A 12,231-nucleotide genomic window follows, 5' to 3' on the forward strand; every position below is an offset into this window, starting at 1 on the left:
TCTCAGTATTTTACAAGAATAGATAAATGTCTATGCACAATTTAATATATCATTATGATGTGATGGAGTAACTATATTTAGGTGTTTGATATTAATTTAGTATCTTAATTCTGGGTTTAACGCTATTTAATTTTTAATTTTAATTTTTGTTTTGGCATTACATTTATAACTATTTATTTTTATTTATTGATTTAAATGTATCAGCTGCCCAACTTCAGTTAATTAATTGGTTGGGTGTTGTTTTTCTTCAAATCTTTTTTTTTTTTTTTGTATATTCTGTATTTCTTTTTCAAAAAGTACACTTTTTTAAAAAAAATCTTCCAGTTATTTATAATTATTTGTATGCTTAAATGATATGTTTTCAACTTCATAGCTGAAATAAAGATGATTTTTTTGAAATACAACAGAGAATTTGAAGGCAATTTCACACATACTTGTTCACGGAACAAATTACAAAGTACAAAATGTGGATCAACAAGCTACATGGACTGATCTCATACAAGACATTCACCTGAAAAAAGCAAATCACATTATGGCTTAGTCAGGGGTGGGTTCTAAAATATTTTACTACTGGTTCTGTGGGTGTGGCTTATTTTGTGGGTGTGGCTTGATGGTCATGTGACAATTCTTTAGGATTTAGCAGAGGTACTGGTCTACCAGGCTTTTACCTGCTTGCAGAACTGTACCAGTCTACTCATTTATTTTTGCAGGCACTGATCAACCCATTTATTTTTGCAGGCACTGGTCTACTCATTTGTTTTCTTTTAACACTGATCAGCTGTAGGGCGGCCCTTTGAAGCCTGGTGGCAAGATTTTAAACAGTTTTTTTCCCTCTAGCCGATCAGCTGGGACTCAGGAGGCAGCAATAGATTGGGGGTGGGGCCAAATAAAAGGTAAGAATAATGCAGGCAGGAGGGGGGCCCAGAACCGGTTCAGTGATGTCATATCGTCACCGCTACCGGCTCGGCAGAACCGGGCGGAACCGGGCGGAACCCACCACTGGGTTTAGTGTACTGTATGAAGCCATTGTGGTTTGTTTATGATTTAGCATATTTTGAAAATGCATCTAAACATTTGTCAGTCTAAAAGTTGCTGAGGTCAATAGCATAATAGTACATATTCATCCTGAAACCTAATTTATAAATTATACCACTGAAAATTACTGTTTTCCATGAAGATTCTCAGCAGCTGATTTATAATATAAACTGGTCTTAATTTTATTCATAAATAGTCTTTGACTTAGTAACACTTAGGAATATTCTTTTCAGCATAAATTGGTGCAGTTGTACAGTGAGTTTTCACATGACCAGGCGCAATTTTATGAACATTTTTACTCTGCCTGTTAAGCAAAACATGTGGTTGTTAACTGAATCACATGGTAATTAAGAGAATCTGGCTTCCCCAGTAAACTTTGCTTGTTGGAAGCTAGATGGGAAGATCACAAATTACACTCACATGATCATAAGATCCTAAAATTGTTGTACATGAGAGCCGGTTGCCAAATGGTGCTAGAGTTGTAACTTCGAGGATGGGTCATAAGTCACATTTTTTTGAGGTCCTCATAATTTTGGACCATTGTTAAATTTGTGGTCCTATGTTGAAGACTATCTATATGCTTTCTGCACTCTTTCAGGATACTTTTTTTTTTTTTGGAAGAATATCAAAAAGAAAGGCTATTTGCAAAAATGGACTCTAAATACGACTATAAAAAGCAACAGCTTGAAATGAAATTAGAAAATTGGGAAAAGCAAAGTGCTCCATAGGCATTTTTCAAAAGATACTGGCAGAAATTCAGGCAATCTCAGAACAAGCAATCGCTTAAAAAGTATACATTAACAAACAAAACAGAAGGAATGTTTTTCACTGCCCCTCAAAAAAAAAAAAAAAAAAAAAAAGCTCGATGTGCAAATGTCATAATGGCAAAAATATAAAAGATCAGTTTGGATAGTAAATACTGATTGTGCCGAGATACAGATGAAACAGTTGACCATATGATAACTGGATGCAGCAAAAAGCTCACAGACTAATTATACAGAAAATCATGATTGAGTTGGAAAGATATTACACTGGCATTTATGTAAAGAGCATGGATTCCCAGTCAATAAGAATTACTGGAAACATGAAATCATAGATAAACCATAGAAAATAACAAGCAATATATATATAAATACATAGAGGAGTTTAATAAAATTCAGGCTGATGAACACCTAAAACATACCACATCAGACATTTCTATCATTGGGGGGCAATGTTTGATTTATTGCAAAAGCCATTGGAAAAGACTGTAATGTTGAAGACAAGGAACTGGAAAAGATTTGGAAACAGATTGCAAAAATGAAGAAGTCAACAAAGACACCAGTTCTTAGGGTGCTGGATAAATGCCATAAGGACTTAGAATTTGGATTGCTTAGTTTCAAATAATTCACAACAGCCTACTTCTAAACATCAGCCCTGCTGGGTACCTCATTCATCATTCAACATTACCTTCATAATTTCCAAATTTTGGGGTAGGAAATCATGAAGAAAAAAATGTCCAACATTGTTTGTGACACATGATTAGTGGAACTGCAATAACAATAAATCATAATGCCCTAATTTGTTATTTAAGTAGTTCCTATGAGCAACTCCCTTTGTTTTCAGATTTCAGCTTTAGTGGAGGCTTCCATTTGCAGAGAAAAGAGACACCAATTTTCCCATAATCCCGATGTTGACTATGAAAGTTGGGGACCCCTTCAGAATTCCTTAGGAGAGAGCAAAAAAACAAAATGTAAAGGGAAATAGGGAATAGTTAAAATGAGACAAGACCAAAGAAATTCCTGACATGCTAGATAACAATAATATATAACAATATAACAATATATAACAATAATAATAGATAATAATAGGTGCTTGGGTGTAGAAACATAGTTCACCATGCTTTCCAAAAGTATTTAGAAATAGGGAGGGTTATAGCTGACTCATTTGGCCCTTAAGGAATAGTGAAGCCATGCATTATTTGTCAAGAAATGTGTTTCTCAGAAGAAGTCTTATTTTGATTCTTTTGTCCTACTTTATTAGTTAACAGTCTGCATTCATAATTCAGGAAGCTGCAAACTTTTAATTCACACTCACTTAACCTTGCATAGACTTCCTGTTTCCTGCAATTTGTCAGTGTGGGTTACCTGAATTGATAGCCTCACATCTATAAGCTGGAGAGGCGGTTATCCTAATTGATACTGATTGCTTTCATAGAAAAGAGACAGGGTAGTCTCTCTAAAAGCTTCCAAATGTTGTCTTCTCATTGTATGTTCAATTAAGATTATTGTGTTGTAAACATGATGAAGCCAATCTCAGCAAAGTATTATTGCCTACAGGAAACTCAGAATGCCGCTTTATTTCCTTTTATTAACAAAAAAAAAATCATGAGTTCTGAAAGCATCTGCACATGACTATGCGAATTATACATTTGTAATGAATATTTTCATTCCTATTATTGTTATCTAGCATGTTATCTATTATTATAGATAATATTATCCAGTTTCTAGTTTCTGATATCCAGGACACGTGAAGTCTATTAAGAAAACTACCTGCAGAGCTTGCCTAATATACATGAAACAAAAACTTCCAAACAGTTGTAGGAACTGTCTCATTCCTCCATCAAAAGCATTATGTTGCAGCAATAGGTTTTCGATCCCCTGACAAAAAACCCTAAAATCTTGGTGCTTGTTAGTTAAGGCAGAAAAAAGGGAGGGAGGGAGGGAGGAAAGGAAGGAAGGAAGGAAGGAAGGAAGGAAGGAAGGAAGGAAGGAAGGAAGGAAGGACGGGCTTAGGAAAATATTGAAGAATACTCATTACAGGAAAGAAGCTAGACTCTATTAAAAATTAAAAGACAATACTGAAGAAAATAAAACATAAGAATATCATTTGGCAAGCAAAGAAAAAACATCAAAGAATTCTAGCACTACTATCTACTGTTGCTTTGAATGGCAACCTTTTTGAAGTTATTCCTTTGGAGTCTTAGAAAGTGAATGGCTAGCTTGAATGAAAAAGAAATATATATATATATTTTCTGGCTTGTCTTGGTTTTTTTAAAAAAATAAGAAAAAGAAAAGCTCCTCTCCAAAGTTTGAAAGTAGACCTAAAGCATTAAATGTGGAGAAAATGACTTATGCTCACCTGTTTAGAGCGGAAAAAATCCATTTAAGGTAGATTAAGTTAAGAACATTTTCCACTTTGCTGGGTAATTCGTCTCCATATAGAAATGGAAACACATTTTTTTTTCCTTTTTGGATTGTGGTTTGAAGATATTTACCTGGTAGAGGAGAAAAATAACTGGAAACAAAAGGGGAAACATAACTGTTCTTGACTATTTTTTTAAATGTGCCCCACCGATAAATATTGTTTATGAAACCATCTTAAAGTTTTAGAAGTAAATCAATATATCTATTTACCTATGCTAAATAATCATACATATTGAATGCTTATTATTTTTCAGGGGGGGTGAAAGACAGTTATATTGTTAAAACCTTTATTTTAGTGTACAGGCACTTAGATTCAAGTCTTTATTAGCATTAACATTTATAGAACAACCTTGAGTTGCCATTAACCAAGCTGATACACTGCATTAAATTATAATTTTATATTTAATATTGCCTTGATGTGTAAATCTAACCATTATCTTTCATTTGAAATGCCATAAAAAGGGAAATCTATGTCACTCTCAACTTTGAAAAAAACAGAAATAAAGAGTACATTTTCTATTTATGTATATAACACACACATCCCATTTCCCAAAGGAATCAAGATCGCTCCTACAATAGAATGTAAACAAAAAATAATAACAATCAGACCCATTAATAATCCAATAGATAACTAATTAAATATTATTAGCTCCCAAACATCTACTAGAATAAGAAGGTTTATTTAAGTTTTTTTTGAAAATGAGGGTTTCTTAAATTCTGTATCTTGGGAAGCAAACTGTTCCAAGGGCCAGGGGTAGCTATATAAAAGATTTCTTGATCTTTTTATTTATCCTTTTTTTTTTTCAAAAACAGATAAAGAAAATGGGCATATATTATCAAACATTTAAGCTAAGGGCGCAATTGACAATTTGAATCATTGTCAAGTTCAAGCCATCAGTGAAAATGGCTTTTACATTGGGTATACAGACTAGTTTAGTCTGCCCTTCCAATATTTGTCCTATGATGAAAGCAGTGGTGGGTTGCCCCCGGTTCGCACCAGTTCTATAGAACCAGTAGTAAAACCAGCAGGAGGCTCCGCCCACTGACCCTGATGTCATCAAAATGCTTCTGCGCATGCGCAGAAGAGCGCACGTGCATGCGAGTGAAGCAAGCGCGCACGCGCGGCCCCACTGGGAACCGGTAGTAAAGGTAAGTAGAACCCACCCCTGGTTGAAAGCCTTTTTCTGGGTATGCTACTAAAGCTAATCATACATTTTATTGTCCTAGGATACCTCTGTAGCCACTGTAGAATATCCCTAGAAATAAAAATGATATGGAGGTTCTTTCCTTTATCAGATGCAACCTCCACTTTTAATCTTCCTTTACGTTAAACTATTATTTTTAAAAATGTAAACTGTTTTTGCTGCACAGGAAACCTCAAGGTAAATGTCCACAGGTATAGAAATGTTCAGAGACGTCAAGTGGGTGAAGAAAGAAACAAAAATAAGGATTTGAAATTGCACTGAATCAACAATGTATCAGAATATAAGTCATTGCTGTTTCTTATTGGGCTCATAGACTGATTTCTTTCGGAAATCAGCATTTTAAAAACTGTACAGCTTTATGAAATAAATAATTAGCTAGCTTCTTCCAGCAAAGCCAATTCTCATATAGAAACTACTTTTAAAACTGAATTAGAACTCTAATTAATTTACTGAGAAGAAAATATATAAATAAATATAAGAGCTGTGTGATTACAATTTTTTTATTATGTAAACATTTATGGATTAGATCCCACTTATCAGATGTACAGAATACAGTCCTTGGAGAATAATTCGCCAGATGATCTTTAAAAGTTCATATGAAAATAAATTCATTAGCATTTAGGTTGCATCAATATTTTCTGTTGTTATTTGTTGTAAACAAAACAAACAAAACGTGTCTATCATAGCTTTAGAAACTGAATGAAAGGTGTCAATAATATTGTTTTTGCAACAAAATAAGAATCTCATTATTAGGATGGCTTGTGAAAAACTGCAAAACATATGCGTATACATTTTTGAAGTAAAAGTTTGGTTAAACATGCATGGAGCCCTGAACATATGACTCACCACAAGCTAAGCAATTCAAGCAGAAAATCTAGTTCTACACATTAATCTAATTTCAAAGATGGCAAAACTGGATCATAACAATAAAAAAAGAGGGGGGAGTGGGGGAGAGAGACTCAGAGCAAATCAACTATTTTGCAGGGGTATCCGACTACTGGGCTGAGGCCCAGTACTGGGCTGCAGACCATTTGGGAACCGGGCTGTGCAAACAGCAGGCAAGCACGCAAGCATGCGAAACTCCCTTTGTGCAAATAGAGATTTGTGCACGAGTGCGACATTTTCCTCCCCTATGCTGCTACTTCTGCCGCCACCACCACCGATCCGCAGAGTCAGAAAGGTTTGGGATCGCTGTATTAGAGCATCTTATGGTGCCTACCAAAATTTGAAATATCTTTAATTTTCCACAATGTGGAACAGAGGAAACTCACAGCAAATCTTTGCACTTTTATTTTTTAGAGCCACAAAAATAATTCATGCTGTGCTACCTACTATCTAGCCTACAGAAAAAATAATGGTGGAGATGATTTTTTAATAATTTTTTTTTTTCAAAATTCGTACAGCAAACACTGGCAGCAACAATTAAGCCCAATGAACCAGAGACCTGGATCTAGCAAAAAAGAAAGCAGCAGCAACTGCTTATTTTTATGCAGTCTACAAGCATGTAACAATAAGAAAAACACTCTCCTCGGCTTGCAAAGCTCAGCAAGCAAACAAATCAATAGTTTTTGCATGCACAAACTGAAAGATGAACATAATAATGCCTGTAAAATATATGTACTACATCCTTGTCCATTTGACAATTTGATTGAAAGAAAGAACATAAGACTGAAAGAACACCCAGAAACATTGATACAGTCCAGTTTCCCATACCAAAGGATATAAAGATACCAGTAAACTTACTTATAAGGCTATTAGTTAGTTTAGTTTATTGATTAGTCTAATGACCTTATCAACTTATAATACAGCATCGACTCAATATAAAAGGGTAGAAGAGATCCAATATACCAAATTACTAAAATATTAAAATGAAATAATAACCTTAGCAGTTGACCCCAATCAGATTACTTACAAAGCAGGCAGCAGTCTTCTTATTTTCAAAATTGTTTTAAATTTCTGAGTGAGCATCTAATTCATAATTTACTGCCCTCCACTAAATGAGTTAATGAGAGCAGGGGTTGCTGTTTTATTGACTAGTGTCTCTGTGGCTTGGTGAAGCCTAAATGAATAGAAGCCAATCACAGAATACTCTAAAGAAGCGGAACAAAACAAAACAAGTTCAGGAAACACATTGTTTGGATTCAAAACATTTTTTTAAAGAGACAGCTATCTATCTATCTATCTATCTATCTTTCTGTCTGTCTGTCTGTCTGTCTGTCTGTCTGTCTATCTATCTAACTATCTATCTATTCACTTACTTACTTATACATATATACGTATACGTATACATATACATACACACACACACACACACACACACACACACACACACACACACACATAAAGGTCTTTGGTTATTCGGGTTTTCTCCCATGTAAAATTGGAAGTGTCTTGGTGACGTTTTGACAAAGTCTCATTCGTCATCTTCAGGCTGGTGTTTTCGGCTTCGTACTTCTAGGAGCAATGTGTGATCGCAGCTGTTTCTTCCTTTTAACTGCCAGTGGGGGTGAGAACTGATTGGGTGGGAGCTTGGCTGTGTTCTGATTGGGTGGAGGTGTGTTCTGATTGGTTGGGAGCTTGGCTGTGCTCTGATTGGATGGGGGTGTGTTCTGTTTAGGTGGGGGCTTGGTTGTGCTCGGGTTAGTCTGAGTTGTAGGGGGATTTGAGCTGGTGAGCTGCGTTGCTGTTGTTTGGCTTCACATTCGTGGTCGTGCCACATCTTCATGGTGGGTGTCAGTTTGCTTCATGTATGGATTGGAGGGGTTTAAAGTGGCTAATGATGCAGCTGTGGTCTGGCTTCTGGTTTGTGGTCGTGCCTCATCAGTGTGGATTTGGGTTTGCTTTTTGCGTGGATGTGTGGTGGTGACATCCTGTGTGGTTTTTGTGAGTGTGGGTCTGGTGTCATTCTTAGTGTTAGGGACTTGTTTGTCAATAAGGGCGGGTTTCCAAATGGCTGGTAGGCGGGAGGTATCATCTTGTTTATTCATGCTGTGTGGGCGTTTTTCTATCTCGATGGCTTCTCTGATTATTCTGTTGTTAAAGTGTTCAGTTTGGGCGATAGTTCTGGTCTTTTTAAAGTCAATTTCATGTTCTGTGGCTTTAAGGTGTTGGACCAGGGAAGAAGTTGGTTCCTCTTTTCTGACTGAGTTCTTGTGTTCTTCAATGCGTGCACTTATTCTTCTGTTGGCTTGTCCGATGTATGTGGTGGGGCAGGCGGTGCATGGGATTTCATATACTCCTTGATTTTCTAACTCAATTTTGTCTTTGGGGTTTCTTAGGATGGTGGATATTTTTTGGTTTGTGCAGAATGCTGTCTTGATGTTGTGTTTGTGGAGGATCTTGCTGATTCTGTCTGTGGTGCCTTTTATGTATGGGAGGAGGGCTTTTCCATTTTCTTGTTCTTTCTCTTGGATTTTAGTGGGGGTTTCTTTTTGGATTAGGTTGGTAATCTTATTTCTTTGGAATCCGTTGGATGTTAGTACGTTAGTGAGAGTGTGTAGTTCGGGTTTTAGGTGTTGTTCATCAGCTAAAAATTTTGTTCTGGAGATGAGTGTCTTGGCTACAGAGTTGATCTGTACTGGGTGGTGGTGTGAGAGTGTGTGCAGATAGCGGTTTGTGTGTGTTTTCTTCTGGTAGATGGTGTGTCCTATATATATAGGTCTTTGGTTATTCGAGTTTTCTCCTGCTCAGCTTAGTCTGAGTTGCAGGGGGATTTGAGCTGGTGAGCTGTGTTGTTGTTGTTTGGCTTCGTGTTTGTGGCCGTGCGAGCTCTTTATCCTTCACAGGATGTCACCACCACACATCCACGCAGAAAGCAGACTCAAACCCACACTGATAATGAGCCACGACCAAGGACCAGAAGCCAGACCACAGCTGCATCATTAGCCACTTTAAACCCCTCCAATCCATACATGAAGCAGACTGACACCCACCATGAAGAGCTCGCACAACCAAGCCCCCACCCAAACAGAACACACCCCCAGCCAATCAGAGCACAACCAACCCCCCATCCAATCAGAGCACAGCCAAGCCCCTAACCAATCAGAACACACCTCCACCCAGTCAGAACACAGCCAAGTTCCCACCCAATCAGCTCACACCCCCACTAGCAGTTAAAAGGAAGAGACAGCTGCGATCTCACATTGCTCCTGGAAGCACGAAGCCGAGAACACCAGCCTGAAGATGACGAATGAGACTTCGTCGAAACGTCGCCAAGACACTTCCAATTTTACGTGGGAGAAGACCCAAATAACCAAAGACCTACATACAAACACCCACGAAAACCTGAGAAAACATATATATATATATATATATATATATATAGAGAGAGAGAGAGAGAGAGAGAGAGAGAGAGAGAGAGAGAGAGAGAGAGAGAGAGAGAGAGAGAGAGAGAGAGAGAGAGAGAGGAATTAAACTTTAAAAACTACATAAAAGCTAAAACCAAGGAGGGATGAAAATTTCTTACCTTGTCAACCATCTCCAATGGTGAGCACACACACACATATCTTGGGGTCTCAAATCAAGCAACAAAACCAAATTTTGATACCCTTCCAGAAGGCCAAAAGGATAGGAGCATTTATTTTACCTCTAGTGGTAGAGTGTTCCATAGGGACAGAGCCACAGAGGTAAAAGCTCTTTTACAATTTAAAAACAAAATGTGCTCCTCTCCACTGTAAGTTAAAATTTCAAATTAATCTGATATTTTGTGTTTTATCTGCATTTCAAAAGGCATTCCATGCCTTGTTAGACTCCTGCACTGAAAGCATGCAATGTTGGCATTTAAATGCAATTAAATGGAAATGGAAATAAAGACAGGACAAAAAGTGAAGATATGATTATGAAATGTCTCAAATTTACACCTTCTCTAAGAGAAGCTCACTTCATTGACCTCTTCTAGGTGCTCCTAATGAAAACATAGGATGCCTCTTTACCCCTTGAATCTCACCTCCGTAAATCTTGGAATTGTAAGGCCTCTAAATTTGGGATTGCCTTTAGAGACGCCCGAGGACTTTATCCAATTTTACAATATTTCTGGGAGAGCAAATTCTAAAATCATAACAATAATAATTAAAAAATCATTTAAAAACCATATAATGCTTAAAATTCCAATTAGAATACTCGATTGCCAAGTAAAATGTGCCTTGTTTCTCAGGTGTAAGATTTGGCAATTTCCTTTTCAACAGCACATTATCTCAGCAACATCAGAATAATAGGATAATAGTGCCAACTTTTTCTAAACCGGGTATGTGAAAAATCTGGTATTAGCATAGGATTCCTTATGCCAACAATGTGTTTCTGTCCTCGCCTCATTATCACACTTCCTAGCTGTTAGAAGATAAAAAAGTTTGAAAGAGATTTTTTTAGAGCTTGCAAGACAAGCATAAAAAAAGTTCAGAGATGTTTTATGATGTTGGTGGATCACATTGATGACTGTAAACCTTACAAAATATCAATTCATTTCTTAAGAAATTAAGTCAAATAAACTCCATCTATTCCCTTGATAACACTTCATTTTACAGGCAATTTTATGGGGATTACAGAATCGGCCTCATCAAGAGAAGAGCTTGCCCCGAGAATATCGTTCCTAATTATAATGGCATCATTTGATACAGCTTACTTCCATTGGTGGCGTAAGAAAATATATGTAGCCATTGGAGAGGTAAAGTTATCCCAAAATGAAATTTGGCTTAATTAAGATGAGATAAAGCAGTGGTAATGTAACCTTTCCAAAAGTGTAATATAGCTATAAATTAAATTCATTCCTTCCTTCCTTCCTTCCTTCCTTCCTTCCTTCCTTCCTTCCTTCCTTCCAAACAGTTTAAAAGTATAAAGGGCTTCCCAGTTCATATCTGAATGGTGAACTTGAGACGCTTTTAATTTGTTCTTAATGAGATCCCAAATTACCTCAGCTGACAGCAACCAGATGACTCATCCATGATTGCCACCTACAACACCCCAGCTATATCTATATCTAGCATTAAAAATCAAATGATGTCATGATGCCATATTCTTTCTTTGACTGTCACATGGAAAGAAAATTCCTAAAAATTTAACAGATCTGGGGCCACTAGAAGGGTCCTTGGAACCTATCCAAATATTACTGCCAAGCTATAATATTTAATTGATGAAGCATTATTAAATACATATGGTATAATAATATTAACTATACTTAATTCATAATGTAATTAGATTTAAATGTAATCAAATTAAGCCTAATTATTGTTCGTTCTGGCTCAAGAAATGTTTTGAAATGCACATCTTTTATATTCAGCTGAAAATAGACTTTGTAAATTTAGTAATAATAGCTGTCACCTATGGGTTATCTACGATCTCAGTGTGAAGAAAAATGTATAGAACCTATTGGTAAATGTGGCCAGGTGTATTAATTGCATTAGAACTGGCACTAAAACATTGTACTGTGTGGGACAAAATAGCAAATGACCACTGTTCCCAAGAAAAAATAAAATAAAATAAAGACAACATGAGATCCAGGGAAGTGATTTTGAAGACCATCTTCCCATTCTTTCAAATGATAATGTAATCATAATACATTAAAACTCCAACTATATATTACCTTTGATCATCTTCTGTATTAGCTCTTGAGATTAATGGTTTTACATCTTGCCTAAAAATAACACTGGCCTCAAATAATTGGACTGAAATCCATATCTTTTAAGTAATTTTGCTATAAGCAACCCCAAATTTTCAAAATATGTATGAAGAAAATCACTATTTAAGGTCCTATTTACTTTCTGTAAATGTGATAGCAGGAAGCATATTGCAGCCCTAGAACTAATTGAGACACA

At 36.4% G+C, this 12,231-nt stretch overlaps 1 long non-coding RNA gene across 1 annotated transcript; it reads right to left on the minus strand.

Annotated features, from left to right (window-relative positions):
• Nucleotides 1-346: 346 nt before the first annotated feature.
• On the minus strand, nucleotides 347-7,490 carry LOC148116576 (uncharacterized). The gene is made up of 3 exons (XR_015731118.1): nucleotides 7,338-7,490; nucleotides 4,156-4,311; nucleotides 347-2,741 (listed from the first exon to the last, which is right to left on the minus strand). It is a non-coding gene; the product is annotated as an uncharacterized LOC148116576 (long non-coding RNA).
• Nucleotides 7,491-12,231: the final 4,741 nt, after the last annotated feature.

Source organism: Pantherophis guttatus, chromosome 1, assembly GCF_059756535.1.
Source record: "Pantherophis guttatus breed Tessera chromosome 1, ASM5975653v1, whole genome shotgun sequence".
In the NCBI taxonomy this organism is placed as follows: Eukaryota; Metazoa; Chordata; class Lepidosauria; order Squamata; family Colubridae; genus Pantherophis; species Pantherophis guttatus.